General features: G+C 29.6%; 1 long non-coding RNA gene across 1 annotated transcript; it reads right to left on the bottom strand.

The window, feature by feature from the left end:
- Window positions 1–3,302: 3,302 nt before the first annotated feature.
- LOC108341717 (uncharacterized) lies at window positions 3,303–3,775 on the bottom strand. Its single transcript, XR_001833313.1, has 2 exons — window positions 3,678–3,775; window positions 3,303–3,593 (listed from the first exon to the last, which is right to left on the bottom strand). It is a non-coding gene; the product is annotated as an uncharacterized LOC108341717 (long non-coding RNA).
- Between the last annotated feature and the right edge of the window lie 11,203 nt (window positions 3,776–14,978).

Below are 14,978 nucleotides of genomic sequence, written 5' to 3'. Positions count from 1 at the left end.
GGTCGTCGCACGAAGAGACGGTCCAGATCCGCAGGTCACCCGTCGAAACTGTGACGGTAGCCGGCGGTGGCGACGGTGGCGGCAGCGGCGGCCGGCGGTGACGGAGTTAGCAGCGACGGCTGCAGAAAGAGGCGGCGACAGCAGTGGCTGGCTGGGTCTAGATTGGTGCCGACTATGGCACAGATTTAAGAAGAAGAGAAATGCCTACTGAAATATGAGGGACTGCCGGCGGCCATGGTGGCCAGCCGCCGGCAGACGGCAAAGATCATAGAGAAGGATCAGAGAACCTGCTCTGATACCATGTTAAAATGGAATATGAAATGTATATTACTTCTCCTTCTTGGTTTTCACCCTTCTCCTTAATCCTATACTTAGATTAAGTGAATGGAACACAACTCACACACTCACATACAACTCATACACACTAACACTTCTTTCCAACTCACTCTTAGTTGGAACACACTAACAATAATTCTAACACTAATTCTAACAATAATTTTATAATTTTATAATTTTATAATTTTATAATTTTATAATTTTATAATTTTATAATTTTATAATTTTATAATTTTATAATTTTATAATTTTATAATTTTATAATTTTATAATTTTATAATTTTATAATTTTATAATTTTATAATTTTATAATTTTATAATTTTATAATTTTATAATTTTATAATTTTATAATTTTATAATTTTATAATTTTATAATTTTATAATTTTATAATTTTATAATTTTATAATTTTATAATTTTATAATTTTATAATTTTATAATTTTATAATTTTATAATTTTATAATTTTATAATTTTATAATTTTATAATTTTATAATTTTATAATTTTATAATTTTATAATTTTATAATTTTATAATTTTATAATTTTATAATTTTATAATTTTATAATTTTATAATTTTATAATTTTATAATTTTATAATTTTATAATTTTATAATTTTATAATTTTATAATTTTATAATTTTATAATTTTATAATTTTATAATTTTATAATTTTATAATTTTATAATTTTATAATTTTATAATTTTATAATTTTATAATTTTATAATTTTATAATTTTATAATTTTATAATTTTATAATTTTATAATTTTATAATTTTATAATTTTATAATTTTATAATTTTATAATTTTATAATTTTATAATTTTATAATTTTATAATTTTATAATTTTATAATTTTATAATTTTATAATTTTATAATTTTATAATTTTATAATTTTATAATTTTATAATTTTATAATTTTATAATTTTATAATTTTATAATTTTATAATTTTATAATTTTATAATTTTATAATTTTATAATTTTATAATTTTATAATTTTATAATTTTATAATTTTATAATTTTATAATTTTATAATTTTATAATTTTATAATTTTATAATTTTATAATTTTATAATTTTATAATTTTATAATTTTATAATTTTATAATTTTATAATTTTATAATTTTATAATTTTATAATTTTATAATTTTATAATTTTATAATTTTATAATTTTATAATTTTATAATTTTATAATTTTATAATTTTATAATTTTATAATTTTATAATTTTATAATTTTATAATTTTATAATTTTATAATTTTATAATTTTATAATTTTATAATTTTATAATTTTATAATTTTATAATTTTATAATTTTATAATTTTATAATTTTATAATTTTATAATTTTATAATTTTATAATTTTATAATTTTATAATTTTATAATTTTATAATTTTATAATTTTATAATTTTATAATTTTATAATTTTATAATTTTATAATTTTATAATTTTATAATTTTATAATTTTATAATTTTATAATTTTATAATTTTATAATTTTATAATTTTATAATTTTATAATTTTATAATTTTATAATTTTATAATTTTATAATTTTATAATTTTATAATTTTATAATTTTATAATTTTATAATTTTATATGTGTCTGGATAATCAAATCTGAAATTAATTATATGTCTTGAGATTGAATGATTTATTTGTTTTATATGTTTTGTTTTGATATATGATTGTTTTTGGTATATTAGCTGATTTTTTCTTGTTTTATTATTTGTATCTTCTTTCTTGTGTGATCCTATGGAATTGTTCCAGTTCATTCACGAGAGTACATGGTATTGAAGCTTAGAGTTATACTATTGGATTTCCTGTATTTAGTCTTATAAAAGACTAGTATCTTTTTCTTAAGTAATATGTTCTCTTAACATTTGATTTGATGTGTGTCTCTTTTAATAGTTAAAATGGTGGGATATTCCATATATAATATTATTAAATTATCTGAAATATTTGCAAACATGAAGTAGACGAGATTTATTAATCCACAAATATTAGGCTGATCACAGTCAAATCGATTTTAATGAATAAAAACCAAAAATCGACCCACGTAAAATCTTCTTTTTAATGTAATTTTACAGATGTAAGAAAATTTGATATACTTAACTCGTCAAATTAAATTAATTATGCTTTTCATTAATTACATTCTTACATTCCATTTAATATAATGTTTTAAAATAATTATGTGAATTCAATTATACTTCTTTTTATATATTTATATATATAATTAATAATATAATAAGCATAAAACTTATTTTATTAGAATCATAAAACTTATTGTATTTCCTAGTTAGTTGAAATTAACTCTGTCAGTCGAATCATAAAACATATATTTGTTTTAAAAAGAAGCAATGGAGTGAACACATGAACATGAAAACTAAAGCGGTCAAAACGGGTCACCCGGCTCGACCCGACCCGGCCCACCACGGGTTGGTCACTTAGTGAGCCAACCCAACCCGACTCATTTATTAGCGAGTCAGAAAAATTCGAATCCGGCTCGACCCACCACAAGTTGGTGGGTAAACGTGTTGGCTCACTGGCTCACTTAATTACAATTTTTTTTTAAATAAAAAAAATTACAAACTTTCTATAATACAAATCTAAACAAATTTCACTTCCAATGTGTTTAATTAATTTTGAAAATAAGAAACTTAAATAATTTTTTCAAGCAAAAACAAAATAATAAATATTTTTTTATAAAATTAAAATGAATTTTTAATAAAATAAAATTAGGTAGGTGGGTTGGTGGATCAATCCGGCCCACCACGGGTTCAACCCGCATGAGCCGGGTTTAAACGAGCCGGGTTGAAATCTGACCCGCATAAAAAAAATACAATTTTTTCTATCCCAACCCGGCTCAAACCCGTGGTAGACCGAGTTGACTCGCGGGTTATGACCCATTTTGACAGCTCTAATGAAAACTAAACAAAGTCGGAATAAAAAAACTATGGTTGGAGAGAAACATAATTAGAAATTCTCATTAATTAATAATTTTCATAACCGCAGCTAAAAATAACTACAGATGAGGTTTTTATTAATGGAAAAGGTTGAATGAGTGAATTAATTTCCACAACAACAAGTTGAGCTGCAGTGACAGCGGAGAAGGAAGCCTTTGCATTTGCCACCAGTGTTACCTTCGGTTCGACACACTCTTGCACATTTGCCGCTGCTCAAGCATAAACCCTTGAAAGAGCGGCTTGGTGACCAACATATTTCAGCTTCTGTTCTCTTCACAGTCACATCTGTTTATTCATTATCACCAATTTCACATCATTTCTTTCAATTCAGACAAACACAATTCATTAGAATTTAGACATATATCTTACCATCTGCTAAGACTAGGAAGAGAAGTAACATAAACCTTAGCACTTTTGTCTCCATCAGAATATAATTGTTGTAGTTGCTCTTAGTTCAAATAATTCAAAATGATGAAATTGAGTCTTTATGCTTTCCACTCTTTATAAAACATCATCGTAGTTGCAAGGGAATGAGACGCTAGTTTCACATGCAGAAGAGCCACGTGTGAATAGAGACATGCAACGCCATTTGGTGAAAGGTTCCCTTTTTCTTAATTAATACATTAAATATATTTATTTCCCTTTTTAATTATTATATTAAATGAGTTTTAATTATTAATGCAAATTAATATTTCATTTAATTTTAATTTTATGATTTTACATGTAGTGACCAATTATGCAAGATGACAAAAAAAGTAAGACAATAATTATATTATTTCTTTTATAATTACATCACCCAATTAAAAATCCTATCATATATAAAAAAAAATTCAATTAAAAGATATAATTTTATTAAGCAGTCAATAGATCATAAAAATTTAGTACATATGGGACAGATACCCGTATGTATTACCTGTGGAAACATATTTTCCACATATAAAAAATCAACATGTAATTTACTTATGAGCAAATTACATATAAATTTTGTTGTAGGTAATCTGTGAATAATTTCTAATTATTTACAAATATTTATCATTATTTATGGATTTTAGTTGTAGATTAATGTATTTTTTTATATAGTAGGTTGTGTAATAAATTTCAAAATTTTTGAAAGTAATATTCTCAGTTCCCGCTTATTTATGATAGGAAACATGTTGTATGACTGTTGCTTCTAATATGAAATTTAATTTGGGAAATGAGCGATCAAGTTATCCAATTTGCAATAACTACAAGAGAATAACCAGAGAATTTCATGCTTTCAAATGTACTAAATGTGATGCATATAATGAGAATGCTCCATGCTCCAGCCAAGTTAGTACACTAACCTTACTGTATTCAATTATATTATGTCAATGGTAGTTCTTATTGGCATTGGGAAAATGACAGCGGTTATTTTCGCTGATAGGCACCGGTTCCTGAATCGAGGCATATTCAGGCGAGGTAAAAAGTGGTAGACTTTATGTCTCGGTTTTGAAACGAGGCATAAAATGGTACGATTAGGCCTCGGTTATTAGAACCGAAATTGTTTCTCTCCTTCTACTGCCTCGGTTGAAGGTTGAACCGAGGTAGTAGGGTCCTTTTTTTATTTTATTTTTTTGCGGTCTTATGCCTCTGCTCAAGCTCCTTAACAAAGTTAATAGCACCAGAACCTTGATTACGCTTCAATGGCTAACCAGACCAAACAAACAAATTTTTTAGTAAAAAGAAAGCAAGTAAACCTTGATCACGCTTCAATTTAAACAGATAAACAAACCAATCTTTTTTTCTTTTGATTCCAAAGCTTCGGTCAAAACAAGAGGGAAGATGTTGTTCTCAGATAAGAGTAAAATGAAGGTAAAATTTGGGGAAAATTACATGCATCACTCTTACAATATAGCTGTTCAAAAGATCATTCTCAGATTCAATTCAACAAATCAAAACAAAATCTCACAAACCAAATGCAAAACTCTATTGAAACCCGAAGCAGCTACAGTCAAAAGCTCTCCGGCGACGGTCACAGCTTCCTGAAACCCGAAGTAGCTACCCGAAGCGGCGCTCATGAGCATCGTTCCTCCGCCCTCCGCATTTGCCTCCGCCGCTTCTCCTCCTCCTTCGCCGTCATCAAACCCTAATTCGAACCACCACCATCAACATCAGAAAAACCCAAATCGCACTCACCTTTTTCACCAGAAACATCCATTGACGCACCATCACGACGCTCCGTTCATCACCACCTAGCACCGCCGCCACCATTGACGCACCACCACCGCTTGTTCTTCCCTCCAGAGGCGACGCACTTGCAGGAGATTTTGGAGCAATAGTCTTCAGAGCGAGACCGAGAGAGCGACGGAGCGACAGAGCGAGCCAGCGAGAGAGCGACGGAGCGAGCCAGCGAGAGAGCGACGGAGCGAGCCAGCGAGAGAGCGACGAAGTGACAAAGCGAGCCAGCGAGAGAGCGACGGAACGACAAAGCGAGCCAGCGAGAGAGCGACGGAGCGACAAAGCGAGCCAGCGAGAGAGCGACGGAGCGAGAGAGCGAGGGAAGGCGAGAGCGAGGGGAGGCGAGAGCGAGAGAGGCGAGAGCGAGGGAGGCGAGAGCGAGGGGAGGCGAGAGCGAGGGGAGGGAGGCGAGAGCGAGAGCGAGGGAGCTAGGTTTTCGTTCAATTTGGGGAAATAAGAGGCTTATATTCCTCGGTCCTCCTTGGGCCTGAGGCAGTAGAGGCTATATGCCTCAGTCCTTCCTACCAACCGATGTAATATATCCCTTCCACCTCGGGTTTCTCTTAACCGCGTCAGAAACCGTGTCAGAAATTGCTAATTAGGCACCGGTTGCCTTCACAACCGAAGTGGTAGATCTTTTTGGTACCGGTCTAGTGTGAATCGAGGCCTATAAGGTCTCGTTAATAACGAAACTGCCACTGTGTCTGAATAGACAGCGATTTGGTATAAAGAGAGGTCTATTGTGCGAGTTTAAAAGCACATTTTGTACTAGTGTGGGGACGAATTAGTATATAATTAGTTGATACTGTGGTAAGTACAAATTGGAAGTTCAAGTCTTATATAAAAGCCATTTTACTAATTTTGTATTGTGAGATCAAGAACGTATCAATATTATTGCAATATCAGTTGCTGATTTGAGGAAGACTATGATAAAGAGCTAGCATCCTTAATGATTCATTCCTATTGAAAGATAAAGAGATAGAAGAAATTAGAACCAAGCAGGATATTTTTTTAAGGTTAGTGACTAAGAAGGAAAAGAACATAGTAAACCTTAGCATTTTTGTCTCCCCCGATTGTTGTAACTGTTCCTAGTTCAATATGATGAAATTGGGTCTTTCAGCTTTCCACTTCTTTATATAACATCATCGTAGTTGCAAAAAGAATGAGATGACTAAGGTAGTTTCAAATGCAGAAGTGCCACGTGTGAATAGAGAGCATGCAACACCGTGGGAACTACCCACCTCACACACCTTTGTCGATCGTGTGCTCTATATATTGTTTTTCTTATAAGATTTAATTATTCATTTAATTTTTTTTTTTTTAAGTATTGATTTGGTTTTTTCGTCTCAATAGGGTTTTTACTTTTTCTAAAGTAATTTAATTAGATTATGTACAAACTCTTAATGTCACAGGTCAATGATTTTTTGAATTTTGTTTTTTTTAGAAATTCTTTTCACGTGTCACTTTAAAGTTATGTACTAGTGTTAGTATGACATAGCAAATGATAGTGTCACGTAATAATATCACGTGAGAGAATCTGAATTTAGTTGCTACATTTGTTTTTAGTAACAATTTTTATAGAAATTAAGCAATGTTTTTTAAATTGAAACGATTCTTTTATATAAATCTCATGTTGCTATTTTTATTAAAATTTCTTTTTAAAAATACTTTTAATCTAACTTTAACATCTATACAAATTTATTAAACTCATGTTAGTTAGAAGTTGAATGTGATCATTATATCTAATCAGAAACTAAACATAAATCAAACAACATATAAACAAACACAAACACACATAGACACATACAAACACGCAGACACACAATAATTATCGACCGATTTTAATTATCGACAATATCCCAAATTTATTCTCAATAAAATTTGTAGAAAAATATGTCAATAAAACATATTCCATTTATAGAAAATTTTGTTTCTAAATCTATCAGTAATACAAATTTCATTTATCGATAGATTTTTTTGTTTATAAAATTCTTCAATAAATGAAATTTGTCTTATCGATGAATTTTTCTGTCAATAAAATTTATCGATTAAATGAGCAACAAATTTCTCATCCACTATCTCTCTCTTCGCGATACCTTCATTACCTTTTCCTTTCTCCCTTTCCTACAAGCCACTGATAGAAACCACTACCAAACTCATTGTGAATGACATAGAGTATAAGCCATTACAACTCTCAAAACCACCATTGTTAGAGAGATACACCACGAGTCAGACCCATCACAACTTTAGAGAGGCAACCCACTACGATGAAGAGCTTTCGCCTCGATCATAGACGAAGAATCAGATCGCGTGACAAAGAAACCATCGCAAATTTTGGATTGGCCAGCCATTACGACGAGGGCAAAACTACTGCAAAAGTTTCATTGTCACACGCACATTGCCTAGGAAGAAGAAGCATCCATTATCGTTGTTGGTGGCTGGATTAGCATGAATTGTAATAAATTTTTCTCCAAAATTTTATCAGAGTTTGTAATGAAGGATTTAGTTGGATTGAAGATGGGATACCCCATTCGATTGTAATGTCTTGATTTTTCTGGATCACAATATTAATCAATAAAATTTATCAACAATTTTTTTCTTTGATAATTATTGACGGATTTCTTCTTCGATAATTACCAACAAATTTTTACTATAATTACTAACAATTTTTTCCTTTGATAATTATTGACAAATATAAAATTTCATCTATAAATGTTATCGACTACACTATTATCAACAGATTTCGATTTATTAAAAATTTGTAAAAAAAGTCGTCACCGATAGATTTTTTACGTTTTCGATAGATTTTAACAGTCCATAATACCTATTTTTCTGTTTATGTTTGAAGGGAGACATTATTATTCCATTTTTAGAAAAATTAATATTAAATTGAATAAAAAAATAAATATATGAACTAAATTTGTGGTAGTGTCACTTGACAAAAATTACAAAAATTTCTAAAAAAAATTAAAAAATTACAAATTAATAAGTGATACGGACTTTAACATCATTTGTATAGTATTGACGGTAAAGACCGAATTGAATATTTTTTTAAAATTCAGAACTAGACAAGAAAAATTTGGAGACCAATTTGACATTTTTCTATAATTAAACCACTTCTTAACTATTGCATTAAATACATTTATAACCCTTTTTTAATTACTACATTAAATAAGTTTTAATTATTAATTTTGAAAACATAATTTAATTAAGTACTCAATAGACTATAAAAACTTATTAAAGAACTATTTTAAAATTTTAAAATATATTAGACTCAAAATTTCTAATTATTATTGTATAATATTATTGTATGGTTGTTATAAATTAACATTGTATTTAATTTTATAATTTTACATATAGCGATAATTAGGTAAAGTTACAAAGTAAGAACAATCATATTACCTAATTAACCATCATATAATATAGTTAAAACAAAAAATAAATAATTCAAAATATAATTTTATTGAGTATTCAATAAACCTTTAAAATTTATTAAAAAAATAATTTAAAGTTTCTAAATTTAAAAAGATGTCAAAACTTAATTAAAGTCTAGTAGTTATTATGTATAGTAATATTTTTGTATGGTGGCTACAATTAAATCTTTTTATTTATTATTTTTTTAACATTATACATTTATAATATAAATATAAGTTTTATTTTGTAATTTATTTTGTAATTTATTTTGTAATTTATTTTAATATTTTTTATTGATATTTTATTATTAATTTATAATAAATGATAGATTATTAGTCCTTTCTTTTTTAATGGTTGCGTAGTAAATTTCTTTTTATAAGACATTCAAAATTTAGACCTAAAAATTATAAATAAATTTTAGATTTTTTATTTATTTTTTAAATTTATATAAATTGAAGTATTTGCAAACGCACTGTAATATGATGGACGAGACTTATTAATCTACAAATATTATGAAGATCACACTCCAATCTATTTTAATGAATCAAAATAAAATAAATCGACCCGAATTATGCCTAAGTAAAAACCTTTTTTTAAGAGTAATTTTACAAATGTAAATTCAGAAAATTAGATCCACTTAGCTCATGAAATTAATTATTTTTTTCTTAATTACACTCTTACATTTCATATAACATAATTTATTTTTAAATAATGTAAACATTTATTTATTATATGAATTCAATTATACTTTATATAAATATAAATATAAATTTATATATATATATATATATATATATATATATATATATATATATATTATGCATATTTATCGTGTGGAATAAAGCGAGAGAAAATAAAATAAAATACATTATATTGTTTTAAAAAGAACAAAGAGAGCAGAGTGAAGATGAAAGACATAATTATAACTGCAGCTAAAAATGAGTTTCTGAACAGATATAAGCTTTTATTAATGGAAAAGGTTGAAGGAGTGAATTAGTTTCAACAATTTATGCAGCAGTAGCAGCGCTGGAGGAAGCCCTTACACATGCCACCGGTGAAAGATTCGTTAAAACATTTGGCTTCACAGCTACTGTTGGTGAAGCATAAACCATGGAAGGTCTTGCTTCTTGACCAACACAGTTTTGCCTCTGTTATCTTCACCGCCACATCTGTTTAACCATTCCATTCATCAATTTCACATCATTTCATTCAGACAAACACAACTTATATAATAGACATTATCTTACCTGCGGCTAAGACTAAGAAGAGAAGGAACATACTAAACTTCAGCACTTTTGTCTCCATTAGACCCCAATGCTTGAAGCTGTTTCTAGTTCAAAATGATGAAATTGCTCTTTCTTCTTTCCACTTCTTTACATTAATGAGATGCCGGGGATAGTTTTGCATGCGGATGTATAACACGTTGAATTATGCATGCCCCAACCATTGGGGGAACTACCCAACTCACACCTTTGTCTTGTGTTTTTTTCTTAATTAGTACATTAAATTTGTTGTTTTTTTTTTCAGTTACTACACTAAATGATTTGTAGTTATTAACACAAATTAATACTAAATTTAATGTAAGTAATGTAAGGATTTATGAAATTGGCACACTAGCGTTTAACATCTATAGAAAGAAAATCCAACTTAAAAATTGAACCGTGGCAGTTTTATAAATAAAATGTCATTATAAACATCGGTTATCCCAAGATTAGACGTCAAATAAGATATAGACGTCGGCCTCCCATATCATACGTCAAATACAAAACCAAAAAGTCATTTTTTTATTGCCTTTAGACATTGGCTAGAGGGCCTCCGACGTCTAACTCAAATTAGACGTCGGCTCCCCTCCACGAACATTAAAAAGGTTCAAAAATATCTCATTTTAAACGTCAATATAATTTTTTTTACGACAAGATGTCGCCTCCCCCTAGATCAAACGTCAAATGCTCCGCATACAAAACTGAAAAGTCATTTTTTTATTATCTTTAGACATCGGCTAGAGGGCCCCCGACGACTAACTCAAATTAGACGTTAGCTCCCCACTCCACGGACGTAAAAAAGGTGCAAAAATATTTCAAAAGTAGCGCCAAAATGTATTTTTTTAGCAATTAGACGTCAATGGTGGAGGGGGGCCAATGTCAAATGCAGTTTTAAATCCCAAAAACTCAGAATGTGAGCCTCACTTTCTTTCACGTTTTCGTTTGGGTTTTCGCTTCGTTCGCATTTGCCATTGTTGCTCCAAGGTATGTTTGATTGATTTTCTTCAAATTAAATTATTTTGCACCAATTAACTTTAGTTTGCACCGATTAATTCTGGCTTATGATACAGTTTTATTAGTGAGTTGACGAATCTCGGCGGTGGCATTGAGTGCCCAATCTCCATTGCTTCAAAATCATAGTATATACAATTTTATCACTAGTACAAAAACAGCGTACAACGTCGAATATTTTGGACCTTTCACGTCGAATTCGAGAACGACGTCATATCGGGAGACATTAAATTGACATCGAATTTAAAAAATTCGACAGTAAATTTAACGTCGAATTTTATCAATAAACGACGCTATCAATTTTTTTTATTTCTTTTAATTAATTGTAATCCTTTTTTACAATTCTACGAGACTTGAAAAGCAGAAAAACACCAAATTTTAGTTTTTGGTATTTTGTAAAGCATGAACTATGAACGTGTAATATAGTATCAACAACAAACAACAATGACAAACAACAAACAACAACAACAAACAAGTTCAACCAAAAAACAACAAAAACAAGTTCAACAAAAAATAACAACAAACAAGTTCAACAAATAAGTTATTCAAAACGATAATTAACCTTGGTTCATCGGAATAAAGTATTGCCATAAGTGTGAGAGAAAGCAGAATGCCCCTATGAAGGACAAGAACACGAAAATAATTGGTCAAAACAAACGAAAATCATACCTAGTAAATTAACATGCATTTGTATCAAATGAAAGAAAGATTACATGTGATGTCGTTAAACTTCGTCCGAGAAAAGTTTAAGCATAGAAGAGGGTCTCGCGCGCTAAGATAAAGTGAATGAATTTTCAATCTCCTGTTCAAATTTTTATTGAATTCACTAACCTTTTGACGTCTAACGTTGGGGCATTCGACGTTTTATATTCTTTTTACATCGAATTACAATTCTAAATGACGGTTAATAATTGCATTTATTTACAAAAATGCCACCGGTCATTTTTAACATTGGCTATTGAGTGGTTCGACGTTGAACGCATGACGTTATACGTTGTTTTTGCACTAGTGTATGATGTGCTATAATGGTTTTCTGTATTTTAGATGTGGTAATATTGTAAAAAAATTAATTTAAAAAAAAAACAAAAGGAATGTATATTCAAGAGAGGCCCGACGTTAAAATTGACGTCTAGAGAAGGGGATTCAATGTCAAATTGACATTTCCCAATAAGACGTTGGATCTAGATTGGACGTTGAATGTAAAAATTAACAGACGTTAAAAGTCTTTTTTACAGTAGTGACATTTTTTTGAAAATAATAATAATTTAAAGATGGTGAGACTTAATTATTTTAATATTAAAAGGTTTTAATATAACGAGTTTCGTTATTTTAAAACACAATCATCTTTCTAGAACTTACTTTTCTAGAGTTATCTTATTATCTGTGAAGGTTCTTTTGTTCTGCTCGTCTCACTGAAGGTCTGACACCGTAGAACTTTTCCTTGTGACAAGCTATTCAATTTGAACTTATTAGTCTCTTCGTTTGAGTAAGTTGAATTTCAACTTTTTATCCTTGCTCTTTTCTAATATTTTTTTCATGTTTCTCTACTTGTATGTTTCTTTTGAGTCATCAATATAAGTTTCTGCTAATCATTATAGGAGATACAATTTTGGTTTGTCAGGTATAAAGGATATTTCAAGCTTTAGGTTGAGGTTGAGAGTTATGTTTGGGAGTAATGGCTAAACTAATCTACATTGTTGAACACTATATTTAACACAGAGGTAAGGTTTTTTGTTAGTTAAGGTGTTGGGGATGGTATCTCGGTTAAGTATAAGTGGTTGTTATAAGAGAATATGAGGAGAGAATACTTTTCTTTCTACTTGAGTAAATTTTCGAGGACGAAAAATTTTCTTGTTAGAAAGAATGTAAAGACCTAGAAATTTGCATTTTGGAAGGGATAGTGGTTTTAAAATAGTGAGACTCGATAATTTTAATGTTAAAAAGATTTTAATATAAATAGTTTTGTTATGAATGAGTTTCATTATTTTAAAACACACAATTTCTCCACAAAACACTTTTCTAAAGTTCTCTAACTTCTCTTTAAGGGTTTTTCCCCTCTAGTCATCTGATTGAAGAACCTACACTATAAGATTGATCATTGCGATGAACCCTTTAATTTGTACCGATCAGTTTCTTCGTTTAAACAAGTTGAGTTTCAACCATTTTTCTTTAGTCTTTTATTTGTTGCATGTAAGCCTAGTTCTACTTGCATATGTCTTTTGAAACATCTATATGAGTTTTTGTTTATCCCTGATCATAATGATATACCCTAATCGTGCTTATGATATTTATACATGTAGACAGAACATCCTCAAGTTAGAAAGAATGTCTCTAGTTAGGGTCTTGTGAGCTTGGCGAGATGTGAAATTCCTTAGAACAAGTTCATTTTTCTCTTAAGTAAAGCTAATTACATTGCTGTTAAGTTATAAATATTTTGAAATTTCTAATGTATGATTGTATGATAAATTGATTGAATGATTAATCTATGTGATGAATGTGATTTCTTTTCACACACACTTTTTATAATTATTATCTCACACACATTTTTTATAATTATTATCTCCAACAAAAATTAAAACTCCACCACGTGTAGTAAAAAACAAATACATACTAAATTGAAACTCCATCATGTGGTATTACTACCTCACACTGATGGTATTATGTAACAACTTTAAATTGACATTGACATGTAAAAAATACAAAAAAGAATATTAAAAAAATAAATAAATAAAGGCTTAATACCTCTTTTGGTCCCTCGAAAGGGAGACAATGTTCAAGTGCGTCCTACCTTTTTTAAAAAGTTAAATGTGGTCCCAACTTGTGAAAAAAGTGTTCAATTAAATCCTTTTTGGTCACGTCGTTAATTTTTTAATAGTCTAGCTGCTAGCGTGAACTGAACTATGCAACGTGTCTGTTCAGGGTGAATACGTGGTTGTTTGAGGGTAAAGATGTGAATATTATTACAGATAACGTGGTTGTCTGACTCCACGGTCAACCACTGCAACCCTGGCAGCTCCATCGCGCAACAACCAACAACCACCACAACCCTAAACGAAACAAAAACACCCTCCAACGTGAAACCCATAAAACTCAAAACGTGAAAACAGAACCACCCCCAAATCAAAAATGAAAACTCCATCATCGCTAAACTCAAAAACAGAACAAGATCAGAAACCCCAATTTCAATCATTTTGAAATTCCAATTACATAAGAGAATCTTAATTTCCCACCCTAAAACAAAAGAATCAGAATCCCCAAAATTTCCAATTTCAGAATCCAAATATGCCAAATCGGAAGATTAACTCCGCTGCCGCGTCGGTCTTCCTCAGCACGCGTCACCGCCATCTTCACCTGTCATCACCGTTCGCACCCAGACCTGCGTCCTTATGCGAAAAAAATAGGAAATCCCTAAACTCAAACGAAAACAAGAGAAGGAGGAGGAGAAGGAAGCTTGCGCCGCGAATTCACATCTTTACCCTCAGACAGCCACATATTCACCCTGAACAAACACGTAGCACAGTTCAGTTCACGCTGGCAGCTGAACTGTTAAAAAATTAACGCCATGACCAAAAAGAATTTAATTGAACACTTTTTTCACAAGTTGGGACAACATTTAACTTTTAAAAAAAAGTAGAACGCACTTGAACATTGCCTCTTTTCGAGGGACCAAAAGAGATATTAAGCCATAAATAAATCATAAATTAACACGTGACACTCGTCTTAAATCGTTTGTAATTTATTGTCTTTTTTAATTATTATATTAAATGAGTTTTAATTATTGATA

This window comes from Vigna angularis, chromosome 1 (assembly GCF_016808095.1).
Source record: "Vigna angularis cultivar LongXiaoDou No.4 chromosome 1, ASM1680809v1, whole genome shotgun sequence".
Taxonomy (NCBI): Eukaryota; Viridiplantae; Streptophyta; class Magnoliopsida; order Fabales; family Fabaceae; genus Vigna; species Vigna angularis.
The sequence above is the reverse complement of the archived record's forward strand: the minus strand, read 5'-3'. Positions and strand labels throughout refer to the sequence as shown.